The sequence below is a fragment of the Maylandia zebra genome, linkage group LG13 (genome assembly GCF_041146795.1).
Source record: "Maylandia zebra isolate NMK-2024a linkage group LG13, Mzebra_GT3a, whole genome shotgun sequence".
NCBI classification, from domain to species: domain Eukaryota; kingdom Metazoa; phylum Chordata; class Actinopteri; order Cichliformes; family Cichlidae; genus Maylandia; species Maylandia zebra.
Window position 1 is genome coordinate 8989306 of NC_135179.1, and position 20034 is coordinate 9009339.

A 20034-nucleotide genomic window follows, 5' to 3' on the forward strand; every position below is an offset into this window, starting at 1 on the left:
GCATGACTGAAAATCTTAATGTTCTTAGGAGTTTAGTTCATATAGGAGCAAAAAGACTCTTTTATTTTCTGTTGTTTTTTGATCACATGTCCAGTGTCCACTGTTTACCGCTTGTTTTAATCACTTAGTATTACAAATGTATAATATTATGCTAATTAGCATATTCTAATGCTTCTTATTAGGACCAGTGTCCCAAACCAGAGAAAACATCTATAAAAAGATCAAATAAAATAATAGAAAAAAACCCCTGAAATTTAAAAAATATTATTTAAGTCTTTATGTTTTAGAGATGTCAAGTCATACATTTGTATGAAACACTTCAAAAAAACATCAGCTGTGTTACTTTTGGCTTTTACTTTACTTTGTATTAAAACATAGTCACATGATGACCTAAATCAATGATCACCCTCCAGAATAAAATAAATGCTTTTTTTTTTTTTGCTCCTCCTTTTTATGAGAATATGAGTCAGGAAATTCTCCAAATCTGGCAGAATTTTACGTTTTCACTCCTCTTAGACTCTTTTAGTTTACCGGTCCACCCTGCTGCTTTAAGAGTGTGTTTTTAATCCTTGAGAAAATGACTGTGAAGCTAACGACTTCTCCCTCCACCCGTCCACCATCTCCAGACATCATTAAAGCTCGGCTATAGCCCCAGGCTGCGCATGAACCCCTTCTTCAAACTGTACACTTTATCCATAATTCAGCTATCTATCCTGAATTATTCAAGCAAATAGTGGGGAAAATAATGGAGTTCACTGAATCTTACTTACACATAAAACTGTTTTAATGTTGATTTGAATTTTTGAGGATTCCTGATGCGGCGAGTGAGGGGGGGCTTAAGTAGCACATGTGGCCTGCTTTGCCTCAGCCCTGATCAGGGCAGGGGAGGATGGGTTGGCTCATAAACACATTAGCACAAGCTCACAGTGGTAAATGGATGCACATGAGTGTATAAATAGCATGTATAGCTTTAAAGATGCAAAAAAACACGACTAAAGAGGTTTAAATGAAGACGAATGTCTTTAAAATCCTACCTTTTTGTAACTGAATAAAAAAGTTCATCACAAATTTGTTGTTTCTTCAATGTGTTTACAAGTAAAGTTCTTTCTTCCCTAACCTGTACCAGTTGATACCACAACTTTACTGTATACCTAAATATTCATTGCATGTGATGACTGATGGCGTGACACAGTGAGGTTCCCTCGCTCTCACCCCCTGTGTAGCCATTGCACATGTTTTAAGGAGAGAAAGCGATAAATGAGCAGCAGCCCCCACTTGACATCTTATCAGAAAATGGCTGAATTAACATTAGTTGCTTGCTTACCATACCATGAGCCTTCATGTTAAATCATTTACTCCTTTTGGAGTGGGTCAGGCCATGCAACTTTTATCGCGGGAAAAGAATCAGAATTCCCCCGGATAGGGGAAGGTGGCTCATGCATAAATAAAGTATACAGTACATGCGAGCACTATAACCTTGCTCAGGGGTTTTGCTGGAAGCACAGAGCACATTACTTAGAGGTTTTATACTGTATCATATAGAGGCTGTAAGGCTATGCTTTATAACTGGGCCTTTAGAAAGCGGGGCTGAGTTGGAGGAGAATACATTTAAAGCAAACTCAGAAACTCGGGACGCACAACAGCATGCTTCTGCATACCTTCACTTGTTTTTAGCTTTTGAAAACTGTGATTTTTTGCTATATGTGGATATAAACACAATACTGATTTGTTGCATGAGACAGTGTATGTTGCTGCTCTCTATCTATCTGCATAACAGAATATTTTACCAGCCTTACAGTAGTAGTAATTTAAAGGTTTCAGTGGGTGTTCAGTGTTGCTGATTACAGTTCACATAAAACATTTTTAGTGCAAAGTCCTGCATTGTTTTTTTTGTTTTCTGCCTTTGTTGGTGCAGTTTTGGTGCTTCTTAGGATGTTAGTCATGGCTGTAGATCAGTGGAGAAGTACATTTAGAAAAATCTGTGTTATGTCACCTATGTGATTGTGTGTGCCTAAGAACAAATAAAACAAGGGCTCATTGAAATATTGCTCCATTACACTCATAGTGGACAAAAAACCCACGGGGCCCCTTTAAACCAAGTGTTTCCCTGGATTAAATATTACACTGATTTGAGGCTGGAAATAAGTGAAAAGCAACCACAGGGGTGTGATGAATACATTTACTGCTGTAGCACCTTCATGTTACAGTCTTGCATGTGACTGAAATGATAACATAGGAACATTGGAAGCAATAATGCATCCAAATTTCATTGCTTTGTTTACTGCATGCTGTTCTTGTTTGCCAATTTTCAAAATAAACAGCAAAAATTATTTATGAAAGTATATCATAAATAAACTACAGGCATAAAGTAAATCAGTAACACAGTAATAACGTTGATTTTTAAATATTATTTAAACATTGGGTCTTCTGATGTTCTATGGTTTAATATTTTATAAGATTTTAAGTATAGCTTATAAAAGAGTTGTTTTTGTAATGCTAATGCAATGCTAATACTCTCTTAATCGTCTATTCCTTCGCTACGCCTTCAGCATTTGGCAGTTGTCACTCAAAGATGAGATGTGAACATGGCTACTATTATGAAAAATCAAGCGCACATAAAGATAGGTGTTCCGATTTTGTTTGACTGCAGTCCAAAACCAGTTTTAATGAGGATCCATATGTGGATGAAGAGCTTGCACCACTCTAGGAGCTCTACCTTTCTCCTGCATACCATTTAGCCCAGTCTCTCTAACTTGCTGTGTATGGATGTAGAGGAGAGAAACAAGGGACAGGGTCACAAGAGGAATGGAGAAGTGGATGTGGGAGGAGCGAGGGATAGAATGACTGGGGTGTAAAGAGCAGCAGAGAGAAGTGAGCAGTAGATCACAGCAAGGTGGAGAGGAATGAGACCCAGACGTGAGAACTAATTTGACACATTTGCCCAGAATTCCAGCACCGTCTGCCACTATCAACACATTTACCCTCTTTGTCTTGTTATCGAGGGAGATGAGGCCTCTGAGGTCTAGCATAGGTCTGGCAGATCAAAGAAGGCACTTTTCCAATGGAGGCAGTCATCCAAATGCACAATCCCTTTCTCTCTATTCATAGAGGAGAAAGAGAGATACAGCTAAAGAAAAGTGAGACTGACAGTCATTTTCCTGTACTAGGTAGGGGGTAACATGTGAGTACATTGTATTTCACCATATTGGAAGCATATGAGGTTTTGCTTGGTTTCCCCCCTTCCATCTGTTTAGATCACACTAAGTTGTTATCTGACTTACTTTTCTCTGTGTCTGAATTATTGTCTATTACAGTGTTCAAACAACTTCCAAACTTCAATCTTTAATGGGGGCTTTTTTTAATTTCCTTCCTTTCGCTATTATCATAGTTTCTCCATTAAAAAACCTCTTTGGAAAGATAATCAGTGATGGTGCTCAACACATACAGGCCTCTGATGGGATGCCACATGTGGATGGGTTTTTGTTTGAAGGTGATCCAACTTTTTGCTTTGGATACCGTCCTCCTGACCCTCATATGGTTAGCTTCCTGCTACAAAATTTGCCATACATGCTGAAAAGCTGTCTTCTTGAAGTGTCAGCTCAACTTAAAACAAACTGACCAGTATTTATGAAGGCACCACAGGCAGGGCGGCAGCAGATGATGAATGCATGCAGTTTCTACTGGTATTTGTACAGTTGCTTTCAAACATTGCTGGAGTAAGGCTTCTGTGAAGATACAAGCCCAAACCAAGAGAGGCATTGTAGGTAACTGTAGCACTCAGTGTTCCCAGAATTAAACTTACACTCTAAGACCATGCATGTGGGCACGAGAAATAACTGAGATGTGCCAAAAGGTTTACAGAAAGTCAGAATAAAACTCCACATATTAGGCGCCAGGTTTTTCTCTCCTGGTCTTTGAACTCAAAATTATGTTCTAGTACTAGGCCAGAAATTTGGTTTGTGTGTGTGTTGACTTTCATAAGCTGTTATTTGTTATATTTCATGTCTCAAACTAGTATAAATTTCAAGCTTTTATGTTGCTAAGTCTTAACTCAAGTGTAACTGACTGGCTCCTTTAATACTTACCAGTCACTCATGATTCACTAATCATTTCAGAAGTCCAAAAAACAGTTTTTTCTGTAAATACATATAAATATTAAAAGAAAGAGCAGAAAATGTTAGATTTTATTTATTTATTTTTTTACACAGGGGACTGGACGATGTTAATCCTGGATGCTAGCCACTGTGTTCATTAATTTTTTTCACCTAGTCTCCACTTTACAGCACAATATTAATTTATGAGAGTCAGTGTAGAGCCATGTTCTAAGAGGATACTTGGTAAGAATGCAATGTTCACCATTAAGAAAATAAAAAAGTGCTATTCAACAGTTGGTGAGAAGTTTTCATCAGAGCTTAAATGTCAAAAAGCTGGTTGCACCACTGGCAACACCATAGTCAGTTAAAATCTAGGAACTGTGTGATAGATGTATAAAATTTCATGCTGAACTATCTGAATATAAAAATATATATATATCCTCCGAGACCCAAGCTCTTATTTTACGTCTATTTTTAATTTGTCCTGCCTAATTGGGATTAGTTAGGCATAAAAATTAAGCTTCATCGTGGATCAGAAAGGAGTATAATACGTTTATTTTATATAACATACAGTATAACACAATAAAGACAACAAGTTTTAAGCAAACTATAAAAAAATTTCATTGGGCAAAATGAAATATAAGGTTCAAAAAAGCCAAAATGTAATGTTCACATAATCAAATGTGAGGACCTAGGCTCTCAGAAAGCAGTTCAGTCTGGATCAAAGTCATAGACTGGCCAGCGTTTCCATTCCAGTTGCTACTAGAATTAAAACAAGACCAGGTTAGCATGTAAGCTGGAGTGTCTGAGAAGCCGTATTTTCTAATAAAAACAATTTAAAATCTTATCTGCATACTTTAAGTCCTCTTGTGGGAATTTTACCCTCGTATTATCATTAAGGAACTTAAAAACATTGTATTACAACCCTTTCCAAAAATATCTGCCCTGTAATTGAATTCCATGACTGATTGCATCAGACTAAAACTGGATGGTTTTGTTACTTCAGCTCCATGTTCTCACTAGATGAACTGCCTATTAGCAACCTTTGTCTCCCCTAATGAGATATTCTCTGCAAAATGTTAATTACTAAACACAGGGCCGAGTGGCTTCCAGTACTGACCCCATTCTGATTGAACTTATTAACAATTACTGTAGTTCCCTGCAAAAGTGGGTTAAGGGAAAATGAGGCTGTACTGTGACAAGCAACTTAACTATTGAAACAAAGGAAAAACCATGGTCCAATTTCATTTAAGAAAGACTTTAGAGCCAAAGTTTTCTCAGTTCAGCGTTATCTGACAATCATAATGATGCAGAAATTGTGTAAAACACACAGCTATGCATTTATTTTTATAGCCTGTGTAATGATTGTTTACACAAGTTTGATCTTTGTTTTTTTCTTGGATTGCTTGATTGTGTGTTTTTAGCTTAACGCATATGGCTATATTCTGTATTTGTACTGAATCCATGAATCCAGCGCTATGTGCTTTTTAATGGCACAGACCTCTGTTGGCTCAGCTATGAATAACAGTAATTGTTCAACCCACTCCCTGTCTGTTCTCTTTGTGCCCCTGCCAGCTGGCATCTGGAGGCCACCGACAATAATATTCACCCTCTGCCACGTCACCATGCCCCCTCCCCCACATACACACACACACACACACACACACACACACACACACACACACACACACAGTATCACATGCCACTTTACTCTATCTACATGAATGGTCACATGACCCTCCAGCTGTGTACACACAATTCCTCAGTCATCATAGAAGTTTAGGCTGCACTTCGTTTTGGTCACACCTGCATTCATATGCACAAAGAACAAACACATATATTTAATGTAAACTGTGTACATCCCACATGCATTGTGGGAACGAAGAGGTCTACTAAGGCTAGTGTGTCACGCTGTACAATATGCATCTATTGACCTGTAAATACATAAAAGGTTGCTTAACATTGTTGCGTACAAATCCTGATTTCTGTAGCCATAGACAACTTCACTCGCGCATGCCTGCGTGTGCTATCACTGGCGCACACACATACACATGCAAAGCTCTCCTCTGATACTCTCAACCCCCAGTCCAGCTTTTTCCAAATGATCTCATCAGATTAGCCCCAGATTGCTACCTATTACAGCCCCGCTACTTATTTAGCAATTTAGCTAGGGGGAAAATTGCCCCCGCTTGATGGCTAATTTTCAGAGGTGACATTTTACCACATTGGGCTGCAGTGCTCAGGGTGCACTGTTGTTGGATAGACAGGGGGTCCAGTTGTAGAGGAGCCATTAGGGCTAAATGATCCCCTCTGACTTGATTTACTGACGGGAGTCTTCACATTGTAAGTAGTGTGGACAGAGCACACTGGAAGGTGAGGGACATGAATGGTGGTGCTGTTGTTGCTTGGACCAAATGTGTTCAAACTTAATGCATCTCAGTCTTGTCTTGATCATGTGATACAGGTTCTGTTATGTCTACAGGTCTAAAGGTTTTTGGTTCCCTCCATTTTTAAAAAATAGTTTTTTTTTTGTGATCAAAGCTGCAGTATTGCACGATTAGCAGAATTTAAAATCTAACTATTCTATTTTTTTTAAAAAATATTTACTTAACTAAAGTTTTCTGCAAAAGTTTAGGAGTTTTTTTCCTTTTTTTCCCCTTTTTTTTTTTGCCTGTCCCGTTTGGCTCTTTTGCCATCAGAATTGTTGTCTAAAGGCAAAGAAAGATGCCCAACGGATTTACTTTACCAAATGGACCACCCCAGCCTTGCCGTAACGGTCTATTTGATTCACCTTTTATTGTTTATTTTATTTTATTTTCACTTGCTAAATACGGGACAGATTTGACTGGGGGAAAGAAAGGGGAGAAAGAAAGAGGGAAAGAAAAACAGTGGGGATGGGGATAAAGGGCAAAAAACAAAAACCAACAAAATAAGCAGACAAAAAATACATATATCGATCACCTGGATCACCTGTTGAGAAAGAAAAAAGAGAAAACAAGCAGAAGAAGCACGCTTGTATTAAAAGTTTCCTTCATGTAATGATCTGCTAGATGGTGTGGGGGGGCCACATCCTCGTCCTCCAGGGCATGAAGCAGGTATGGAGGAGATCAAAACTCCAGACATCCAGAGGCCCCCAGAACACAAGAGACCAAGGAAGACCAACAGAGGGGCAGCTGCGCCACTATCCCAGAAAGAGCTGAGGAGAGTCCCAGATGAGGGGTCACTCAGCAGCTGCAGAGCAGAAGTTAGGGGGTGTTGCAGTGACGCGCCCGTGAGCTCCGCCGGCAGCCAGCTGTGCCTGAGTGACCGAGCCCCAGGCCGAGAGGCCGATGGCACCCCACCCCCGAAGTGGCCCGAGCAGGCCCCAGGCTCCAGGCCCTGACAAGCAGCCACCAAGGAGTGAGCCGGTGTGTACCTGGACACCCATCCCTGGACACAAAGAACCACCAACGCACCGATGTCTGAGGGCGTCTGCCACTGGTAGGGGAAGTGGTGGGGGGAGATAGGCCTCCAAACCTTGGAGGGCCTGAGATGTCCCCAGAGAGGTGGCGTCTGACACCCAACCTGACATATAGACACAGACATACAGGCACACACAGATACAGACATCCATTCCCACCCTCATGCTCTCATATGCAATTACTCAACACTCACCCAATGTGGAGACAGACACAAAGAGACACTGTACACACGATCACACTCCCCAAGCGTACTCTATACCCCAGGTCTAGGTACCCTTGCCCCTGGAGGGGGAAACTGCACCCAGACCCAGGTAGTGTTACCCTTTTCCCTGGGGTGGAGAGAAGCAGACTGCCCCGACTCCGCAGCAGCAGGGAGGCCCCACATTCCAGACCCCAATCGGACGGCCAACTCCTCCTCCCAGAGTCCCTGCTCCAGCAGGCTGCAGAGAACGGGGGTGTAGGAGTTTTTTTCCTGTCTCTCTTTGAGCTGGTGTCTCAGGTTCTATGCTTCCTAAAGCCAACAAATAGCCTTACTAGCCCAATTTCAGCCAGTCAGACACATCTTAAACAACAATTAAGTCTCTATAGGTATAGTATACAGTGTCAAAGTGGGACCAGAATACATATTGTAAGGTCAAAACCCTAAAATAACGGAGAGAATACCTCAACAATCAAACAACCCCCTTAGAGCAAGTAAAAATTGTTCACCCTGCTGAATGTATTTCATTAAAATCAGTTCTATGTTTGGTAACCTAAGCTTTTGTTGCAGAACTAAAACTCAAGTGATTTATTACGGTAACTAAAAAGCAAACAAACAAACAAAAAATCTAAGCAATAACCTAAAAACACAATTTTAAAGTAATATTTTAGAAGAAACTGCAGTTAAAATGGATTGGTTACTATGTGGATCAGCTTAATAAGTTCATTTGTAGCACTGAAAAATAATTGGATTGTAGCATCTCTATTCTTAAATTTGTGTGACAATGGGGGAGTCAATAACAAATTCAAATATTTATTAAACAATGACCAATGAAATTCAAGCTGGGTGCTGGGTGCATCTATATGCAACATATTATTACAGATAATACAGCCATGACAGAGAAAACACCTAAACTTTGAAATTGAACTTATAACCACAAATGCTGCTATAACATTGGAGTAAAGGCCAGTTGTCAAGTTTAAGTAATTTTTATTTGTAAACACCAGTAACTTGAATTGGTGTCTAAATATGCAATATTAATATTTAAAGCAAAGCAAAAGAGGCTTTAAAAGGCCCGTGGAGGCCTATTGTATATGAGCCAAATTATTTCAGTCAGTTTGAAATAAAATTGTTTTTCTGCACACAGAATTGACATGCTACCTAATTTAGTTTTCATTAGTAATTTTGTCATCTTAATGATTAGTTTCAGGAATCACTTTTTCATTATTATTATTATTTCATCCATATTTATAAAAAAATATGGATTTCTAGCATATACATTAAAAAACTGTGCTGTAGCAATAATTTATTTGTAACTACAATTTTTACTGAACATGTAGGGCCCAAAATCTTTCATCTCTGTTCCTGACAGTGGTAAAATGGTAACATCAAGACTTCCCGCTTTAGTGGTTTTGGTCTGCTGCCACCCACACTGAGAATGCATTTCCCCCTGATCCTGTAAGGTGCACTGGCTAATAGCATCTGCTGCACCAAATGGGATCTGTTATGCTGATGTGAAAGTGCATCAATAATCCCTGGTGAGTTATGAACTGACCATGATTATTGCCGAGAGACTGCAGGAAATCCGTTTGAGGCTGTAAAATATAAAACCATGACATTGTAAATATGCAACCCATTAAAAACAGCCAGCTGACATTGCCAAAAATAACCCTAACACACTGTCCAAGGCAGAAATATGGATTATCGCCTCATGCAATACAATTCTCTTTATATCTTTCATGATCTGTAAAACTCCCTCTGCTCTCATTTATAATGAATGGAAAAACCTTATGTACAGCGTGTTTTATGCTATGCTGATGATGTCCATGGAGGGTGGCTTTACTGCTGTGTGTGCTTTTGTGTGTTGGTGAGTGTTTGTCCCTACTGCCTGTGAGAGTTTGTGTCAGTTGAATCATAGGTAGATAAAGACTGAAGTAAATTTAAGGCAGAATAGTTATTATCAAGAGGGGCTACTATAATTTCATTTAATATGTCCACAGGTAATTGGACAAAAAAACATGAATCCTGCATGACTTTGGCCATATTAATATGTTAAAGTCACTGTGAAAATGAGAAAATTCTGCATTTTTCTACATTTTGCCATGTGAAACCAGCGAACGGAGCTACAAAGTCAGTTTTAAGGTCTCGGGTTGTTTAGTATTGTAAAATTGCACTTCACCTCACTGCATCTACAGCGTTTGACCGGGATAGACGTTTTTTGCACACAGGGTCACACCCCATCAGTGATGGATCGTTCCAGACTGCATTATACAACACTTCAAACTACTGTAAGTCATCAAAAATAGGATTTGTGACATGCTCATGTTATCCTATCCTTGAGTACTCCTTTTGCATGTTTCCTTGATAATTTTGGTTTGAAAGCTCATTCCTGGCCTTGAATACAGCAACTGAGAAGACATGTTTACTGCATGGTATGAAGCATAAAAATCAAATTTATTTTTCCTGGTTCAGAAAAGGTAAACAAAGAAAACAAAAAGACAAATGTAATCTTTCTTTTTGTTTATTTATTTCTTACACAGTGCAGAGGTTAGAGGGTAATTTGTTAATTATGTGATGTTCTCACATATCACAAGTGGATCAGACTAAAAGCAATGAGAGACAGAAAAGCAGACATAGAAGTATCCTTTTTGCACACTGATTAGCTGCATTGAGGCATTAGTAGAAGCAAAACAGTGGCATTATGGCCCTAATGATGACCAATTTGAAGACCCCTGAGGACCTCAGCTGTGTCCTGCACCAGACGTATTGCCCCATGATGAGCTTAACCAAGCCTATTTATCCATGCACTTTCTTCCCAGTCTGTAACAGCCAGCCACACGCAAACACATATGCATAATGGAGAAATAATGGAACCGTCTAATAATTTGTTTGGGCCAGGGAGGAAAGTAAAGGGATGGTGAGCTGGAGGCTGGGTTTCTAAATGACATGCCCCTGTGGCCTAACACGATTAGAATTTAAACTATGAAACCGTGGAGCCCTTCTTCAGGGGTCGAGATGAAATATTGAGATTGCTGCAATGGATTTTGCGCTCTTCCCAGCTTCCCGCGACATTCCCTCACCCTGACACTTGTCTGCCAATCAAAGTGATGGACAGCTAACACGGTGGGAACAAAGATGAGGTCCACTGAGCCGGTTTGTTTTAGTCGGTTTGGTGGCGAAGGAGGTTGAGTGACACCTTGGTGCTTGGACACGCTCTGCTTTACTGAAGTGATGTCCCGTAGTTTATTTTTGTGGTTTAAATCATCAAATCAAATCATTCTATCCAATATTATTCCACTCTAGATTGTTTCCATCAGACACATGTCCTTCTCACAACTGTAACTTCACTTTTTAAGAAAACTTTATCTGGACGAGCTGGAGGGAAAGGCAGTGGAGGATAGACTCAGTTAGAGCTTCTCACTCTCGCTCTGTCTCGCTTGCTCTCGTGGTGCAGTATGAACCACAGAAACTGTGTTTGGCACAGAAGCAGAAGCTCATGATTATTTGAATATTTTCTCCCTCATGAATAATACAAAATATTGCTTGCTGGACGGGGATCTCTCTCTCTCTCTCTTTCTTTTTTTTTCACTCTCTATCCCCGTGTTTGCATGAAAGTGTGCATACATGTGCACCTGTGCATAAGCAAGCAAGTATTTTGTGCATTGCAGTCTTTCCCTACTTTTGCACCTGTGAGTTTATTTTGTGCACATCCTTATGTTTTATTGTGTTTGTACGTGCTTAGAGAGAAAAAGTGTGCAGGGGTTAAAAGGTTGCCAGTCTCCTTCCTCCAGGGTTCCAGACTGCCAATGAACATATGTTTATCTCTGTGATCTCTTAGCCCACCAGCCATATATGCTCACAGTGTGCGTCCCCACAGACTCTGCTAGTGCCAGGAGAGCAAACATGTTGATGTGGAGTCTGAGCAAAGATGAGGGAGCTGCATCCAAAAAGGAACCGTGGCAGCTACTTGATGTAGTGAGGTTTAAACCTTTAGTCTGCTGTTGTTTTACAACACCCTTTCTACTCAACAAGGGTGGTCTGATTTAAAGTTGTGGTTCATATTGTTGCGTTTCTGTTCGATCCAGATCTGATTATAGATCAAGTGGATTATATAAATCCCCCCACAAGAAAGAAAAGAGAGAGAGAGGGAAACTGGTTTCATCACGGAAACCTAACTTTTGTCTTCTTCCAAGTGTTTTGATTGCAACATGAGGAAACACTAACTTAAAATTGTATTTCAAACTTTAAACTGAGGTTAATGGTGTAAGAGTCTGCTGAATAAGATAACAGCTACACCCTGACTGTGACACATGGCATAAATAGTGCAGTGTACAAAATTCAAAGGTTCAGCATATTATCGGAAAATTGAACAATTTCAGTTACAGCTACTCTAATCAATATGTTAAATATGTTAAACAATCAGGGTTGTGATTTCAGTCTCACTGATTTTACTTTTAATCTATACACCTTTACTTTTTGCTCTTAACAACTTTATGATTTTAGTGAAAAAGAAAACCTTGAATGAATCAAAGAGCACATGGAAATATTTACTAACTATTTTGTGAACACATGGCAACATTTATTTGCTAAAAAGCCCAATATATCCTTCAGATGTCCAGAAAACATCTTAAATGAGAGTGAATGGTGTTCAAACTTCAGTAAATGGTAAAAAAAAAAGAAAGAAAGGGAAACGACAACAATAAATAGCAGCAAAACTAACCACTCAGAAAGTTGTATTTATATACTAAAATGTGGGCTGTGGTTGTGTGCTTGCACCACTGAAAGTCCACAAGCTGATTATCATAAGTAGCAGGATTTTACATAAAATATCTTTTGATAGATCAAGCTCAGTTTTACTCCCCCCTGGATTCATGTTACTCTGTAAAAACAACAGCAGGACAATAACTGCTGATTAACATTTACTGTTACACAAAGCGCAGGAAATGTACAGTAAATGCCAGTATTTTTTAATTCAGTCAGCAATACTTGACAAAAGTTAAATGGTAAACTTATTTTCAACCCTTTGTGAATATTTTTCCAGAAGAGGGGGTCAGGATCATTGCAGCTGAGCATGACTTGCTGAAATGTGGTCAAAAAAATAAACCTCCTTAAAAAAGAAAATGAAACCTCAAAGACAGCCTGAACTTTAGCTCTAGTGATTATTTTCTTTTGAGTATGACTCAGTTTATGTCAGTTTATTTTCCAGTTTTCAAGTGTTTAATCAGTGTAGTTATTGTACTCGAGTTTACTGGCCCCATAGGAACTCTGATTAGAATCAGATAAGTCTCCTTTTTTCCCAGAAGTTCTTCCAAACCCAGGCTCCTGGCCACTTTAGAGAACACTTTGATAGAGACATCCAGCTCGCTTTTAGTGGAAGTCATGTCACATTTGTGCTAACCTGCCCTCAATTCGCCCAGGAAAATAAAAGAGAGAGAATGAAGAGAGGAAGCACATGAGGGAGGGACGGCCAGAAGACAAGAAAAGAGCCATTTCTTATTCATCTGATTCTAATTTGGATGTAAATTGCAGGCTGATGTCACTGCAGAGATGCATGTTGCTGGGTAATCACAGAGGAATCCAGGAGAATGATGCCAGAAAAAAAAGTACTGCTAGACAGGTGCACAACAGATCTGCTCAATAGAGCTGTCGCTTTATCTTCATGATCTAGCTTGCACACGATAGAACACAGGCGACGGTGCATATGGTGGCACTCTGACACGCTGTCATACAGTACAAGCCTCTAGTTCAGTCTGAAACTTTGGGCATTGAGGCTCGAGCAGCTGTTAACTGCCAACAGCTAACTCTCTTTTCTTTCTTCTTCTCCCTTCCCCTCGTTCTCTTTTGCAGTCTCTTCCATTCAAATGAGTCCACATCCTCATTCTCGTTGAACTCATTCACTTGTTTTATTTCCTCTGTTTCTTTTTTCTTTTACACTTCACTGCCACACCTCCACCCATCTCTGGGCAATGTGCCACCATCCCAGTTCCAGCCACCACATCTGCTCATGATAAGTTTAATTTCACTCAATTGCTGTTCATTAACGAATAATGATCCGCAATCTATTTGCTACACCAAGGCAAAGAATTTGACACGAAATAGCTTGCCTCTCGTAAACATGTGTGATGTTGCTTTCTTGTTGACACATACACTCGCACAAAAATTCCTTTGCCTTCTGTCTACTTGATGATGTCAGAGGTTGATTGTGGGTTTTGGTCGGGGGCAGCTTATAGCTAAGTGACTGCAAGAGCGCCTAATAATCCCTCTGTTCGAGATGGGCCCCGCTGGGGCCAAATGAAAGATGTAATGGGATCCCTCTGTATGCCTGCTTTCCTTGCAGGGTTAGAGATTAACACTAGTGTCAAATTCGGCTCTGTCTGCCACAGCTACGTCTCTTCATCACACTCTCTTACAAGCCTGAACATTTCACAGGTTTGAGACAAATATCTGCTAATATGACTGGACATTTTTTTTAGCATAGAAATTTCTTAATTTATATTTGCTACTTTAATGTAAAACTTATCAAAACTGAGTTTTGAACATTATCTGTATTTGTACAGTATATATATACACATACCAATGTCACTGTCCTACACAGATAACTCACATATACACAGAGAAGTATACCATGTGATTTTAACTTGTCTGTCATTTTGGATGTGTCACAATGTAGCTGTGAAGTGACTAGACCACTCGCAAAGGCATACAGACTGCTTCAAGACCATCTGGCAACCACCAGTTGTGAGTGGAAAATGTGACCATTCCCTGACCAGTTGGTGAATCGTTGCTTTTCTTTAATTTAGTGTTAAAGTCCCACTAACAAAGGCCTAGAGACCTATCAGTCTTCACTGGAAGTTACAAGGGAGAAATATGTATTCCCAACCGGTTAGTGAAAACCTTCTTTTAATTGCTTTGACCACTAACAGATTGGCATGGTTGCCAATTGGTAATTTGCACAGTAGTTTGCATGGAAGACACTGAGTTTTATTAACCACTTAGCAACAAGTGCAACACAAGCAGGAAATGGAGAATTTTGCCTTTAAAGTAAAGGTTGAGCCTTTTGAAATGCGGTTGCTGCAGCACTGAGGCACAACTTTTATTCTGAAGAATAATGTTCTCTGTCTCCTGTCTTCCATGCAAACTACAAGAGATTACAGCAATTAGCTATAGTGACCAAGGCAACCGTAAGGAGGATGTTGGTGCAGCACCCTCTTTGTAACCAATTTCACCTAGAGACTGCCAGAAACCTCCAGGAACCTCTTTTCAGCCAGTCAGGAAATATATGTTTTTCCCTTGCCACCAGTGGTTGCATCACATCCAATATTGTGGACCAGTCTCGAACAATGCGCGGATGATGTCATATGAGAACCCTGTATGGGCTTTGCTCCTGTGTCTTACTTATTTTTCCAAGTCTGCTTTTTGTGCCAGAGAACAAAGGGCCTACAACATAATTTCCTTTAGGCTGATGATGTCTGTGGAAAAAAAAGAGCAACAAATGAAAGAAAAGGTGCTGGATGACGGCAGCTGATTCTTTGTCAAATTGGCACAAGGTAAAAGTAAATAAACAGGACTGGCTGGCATTACAATCAAAATGTCTATTAGCCAGAGTATGTGTGAGGCCCTCCATTTCCATATTTTAGGTGCCACTAGTTTTAGTGAATAAAAATGTAGACATGCACAGAAGCAGGAATGAGTAGGAGTAAAGAAATCCAGCATTACAAGGCTGCCAAAACTCACTGCCAGCAGTCCTAGAGCCACTAAAACAGCCAGCTTTGACCAGTTTCGGTGGCAACAGTGACAGAGTGAGTATTGCTTCTAAGTAGAAACCCAGTTTGCTTCAGTTTGGCAAACCTCTGCGCCTTTACAGTTTGAGCATGAGTGTGTGTGTGTGTGTGTACAGAGTCTCCAGTGCTGGAGAGGCTTCAGAGAGAAGAGAAAGTGTGTGTTTGTGTGTCAGAGCATTGCCACAGTAGTCTGGCAAACAGAACTTGCATACGTGCACATAGGGGCTTAGTGGTGGGAAAACTCCTAACACATGAGCACGCAAAAACACACAGACACACAGGCGCGCGCACACACATAGTCAGGAGTCAGCTGTCTACTCCTGCTTCTCAGCTCATTAAACCAAATCCCAGGGACTGGACTGAAGAATTTAAATGAGAACTCCCCTGCCCCCCTCCTTTGAAGTTTTGCCCCTTTCAGCTCACCGTAGCTGGAGCTGCACTTGTAGCCTCTAACAGGTATAACACGCCCACTTTCTCAGTGCTTCTTCATTAAGTACTCCGTGCTGCCTCTACTACACCTTTGGGCATCACACCGGCTGTTTGAGCTGACACTGATGGCCCTTTTTGCTTGGACTCTGACCTTGGGGAGTTTAAAACCCTGAAATCGTATATGTGTAAATCCGACAAAAATCCCCCATCCAACACTCCCACCCAGCCCTTGTTTGTCTGTGCCTTGTAGCTCCAGGTCCCCACGGAAACTGGATAACAGCAATGTTTAGAGAAGCTTGGGATTCATTTGGGATAACAGAGCTTGCCTGACAGGCCCAGGGACTCTTGCAACAGTAACCAGAGAGAGGCGGGTGAAAGAGTGCAGATTAGAGACTTTCAATGAGGACTTTAGGTAACTGTTTTGCCAAAGAGTTCTCTTATCCTCTCATTTAACTAACCGCCACTTTTGGTTGAAAACACAAGACAGTAGTGTTTGATTATGCCTACTGTGTCAATGTCAGTGCCTGTGCATACACCAATTTAAGTTTGTAAAAGTGTTAGTTAAAGGAGAGTTGTGTGTACTAACCTTTTTTTTTTTTTTGCAATAATAAAGATAAAGATAAAGAAATAAAACACAAGTTTCATCTGAAAGTTTTTGCCAATAAGTTTTCAAGGTGCTTCTATATAATTCTGTCCATTGTAAAAATAAGTGAAGAAAACACAAGTTAAAAGCAGGCAATAAAAAAAGGCAAAAACATGCTAATGTTTATGTATTAATTAAATTTCTGTTTTGTTTTTTATGAAAACTAACTGAAACTCAACTATATATAGTTAAAGAACACCATCTCAAGAAGCCACAGAGTTAGATAAGTGTGTTAAAGAATATAAAATCTGCTTCTCTTACCACTCTTCATTTGTGACCAACTTCATAAGACACCCATTCCCCGCTCTCTCACCCATGACCTCTGACCCCAACCTTGATTTGTCCTTTTTAACTATTTGCCAACTTTTTGGGGAAGAGGCCATCCCTGGCTGTTTCTCTATGGAACTATCCTATCCTCCCACCCCCCCTCTTAGCTAGGCATCATCCAGTGGCCCTTGCTCTCTGTATCAGCTTTTTGTCGGGGATTTGCCTGCTCAATCCCACAAATCAACAGAGGATAGATGCCTATTGTGCGTAATCAAAGCACTTCCTCCTGGGGTAATCCCTCAATTTGAGCAGGAAGAAAAGCCCAGTGAAGGGGGGATGTTCTGGATCAATCCTATGAAGGGCCCATATTATACACTCTTATTTCACCAAAGAGACACAGCCAGGCACCATTCTTAACCCCCTTTCCCTCCAACCACCTCCAACTGCTCTCCTTTCTGTTTGTGTTTATCTTTATTTTACTCCCCTTCTCTCTTTATTAATCTGTTTTTTCTTCAGTGTTATTGTCAGCGAGTGTCCTGGCATGTTGGCTGGTTAGCACGTGGCAGCTCTTTTATCTCTGCTTGTTTACCCAAGGAACATTGAGGATGATTGACTTGTCGCTGGCAAAAGCTTTTTTGTACATTGGATGTAGGATGACAGAAGCATCAGCCTAAATGTTTCAGTCAGCCTGTACACAAAGGCCTAGCCAGCTTTCATCTACTAGGTAACAATGTAAATACATTTGGCAGGTTAGCTTCAGTGTGAACTTATGATATGTCATTTTGGTCATTCATGCTCAGGTAAGAAGAAGCTCTCATGGGATTGATTCCATTTTTGTGCATATTTACTACCTTTTCCCAGTACCACAATCAACAACAATCTCACCGTGACTCAAATGCCGATAGAGGATTTGGACTTAATTATATCTGTCAGTCAAATTTATTGCCATCATTGGTAGAAAGGTATGGTAGAAAGCCTGGAATATTTACTAAAAATGCAAGGCTAAACAATAAGACTATATATGAAAAAATGTGGATATAGCTTGGGTGTATATAGCAATTCTTTTATGTAATTTGTAAAAGTGCTACATAAAAAACACCAGCTTATGCTTGAAACCACATTCATATGCATAAATAAAGGCGAAAGGTGTACAACTTTTGCTTCCTGTTTGCTGTTATTTTGGTTCAGCACTCAGTGTGTCCTGCTTGTACAGAGTCCATGCTTATTGCTAGTTGGAGGATGGCCATAGCTTTTGTGTCTGCAAATTGAAGTTAGCATGGAAGTGCCTTAAAGGCATTCTTTTTAATGACCAGCACCACTGCTCTCACTGCAAAAAGATTAGATATATTGATATATTGGATATATTTAGGAAACTTTCTTGTTTACACTTTGATCACGTTATTGGTACAGCTGCTAGTTTTTCATTCTATTAAGTAACATCCATCCAGTCCATCCAGCCTCATTTGCTCTTCGAAACTAAGCAAGGCTGAGCCTAGCTAGAACTTGGGTGGAAGACTGTCTGTGAATACCAGGTGCTGTAAGAAATGAAGTTAATTTTGTAAATTATGGTCATTATAAGAGTCAGAAAGGAGGCTTAGGTTGATATGGTACTACTGTAATTGGCACTGGCACCTCACAGCAAGAGGGTTCGAACCTGCTGGTTGACTGGTGCCTCTGTGTGGAGTTTGCATGTTCTCTTTGAGCTTGCGTGAGTTCTCTCTAAGTATTCTTGCTTCCTCCTACAGTCTAAAAACATGAATGTTAGGCACATTGGGGTTTCCAGTGGTTGTTGGTCTCTGTGTGCCCTCCAATAAACAGGTGGCCAGTGCAGAGTGTCCTGCCTTTTTCCCAGTGACCGCTTGGATAGTCTTGAGCTTCTCTGAATTGGATAAGTAGTTAACAAAATGGATTGATGGAAGAAGACGGATTATACAGAGAAAAATCATTGGCTAATGACTTGTCAGTCACAAGTCATTAGCCAATGAATGTGCGGTGTCCCTCAGTTCACAGTCAGATCCACCCGGGCCTCATTGCGCCTGTTTTGAAATCAGCAAACTGCTTAAGTCTTCATAATGGGACTTCACTAACCAATGGATGACATCACAGTAGACATGTGATTCTTTTATATTGTCTATGAAGGGCATTGGCGTTATGGACAGGCCTCGTGGGTCCAGGCCCACTTAATAAGGTCACTGTGCCCCTTCAGCTAAAATCTAACTATAAATTACACAATTTGGCAATGAGAAACTTAAACACTGATTTTGCCAATAAGTTATTGTAGTGCAAGCTTAATGTAACTGCTCATTAAGCAGTAGTTTAGTGCTTCTGCAGCAACTGTGGTAACCAGTATAACAGAGGGCAATGAGCAGATCAGGTCAGGTCAACAGGTCAGGCTTTGGGACGTACCCATCATGTCTCTTTGAAACCAAACTCATCAGCTCGTGGAGCTAAAGCGTTATCCTGCTCAAAAATTGCAAAACAAATGGAAAGGCATTGAGGATATTGTGTGCTCACGGTCAGCTGTCCTGTTGAGTTCATTGATCCACCTTTGCACTTAGAGAAAAATTATTTCACTTTTGTCTCCTGCAATGTAAGACAGATATTTTTGCACTTTTATAAATGTGGCTACGTGGTCTCTGTGAGTGTACTGTGCATGTATGGTAGAAATGAGGCATAGTGTATATGAGTGCAAGCGCATTTTATTTTTAAAGTAAATAGCAAAGTGACTTGAGCTGAATGTCCCCTTGTCAGAGTTGGTAACCTGACCAGTTCATATAGTCTCTGCTGACCCTGTTTAGGAACATAGTACTGGATAAAACCAGCTATCCATTGCTGGATGATCATTACCCTGGTTTGTCTTTTTTGTCAGATGACCTGTGCTGTATACCCAGAGCCCCTCTGCTTTACCACCTGTGCTTTACCAATGAACCGACCCTATTTAAAAGACCAAGAAAGATGCATTTCATGAAATGACACTAAATCCTAAATTCACCCTTATCTAGTTCCCAAGCTCTGACTTTAAGGTTAAGAGACATCTCAATAAACGCTGGTTAACTGGTATGTTTGTGTAAATAGAAAGTGTGAAAATTTGGTTGTAGACAACAAGCATCACTACTATTTGTCTCACTCTAAGGATTTATTTTAACAAGCCTTAAGTAGA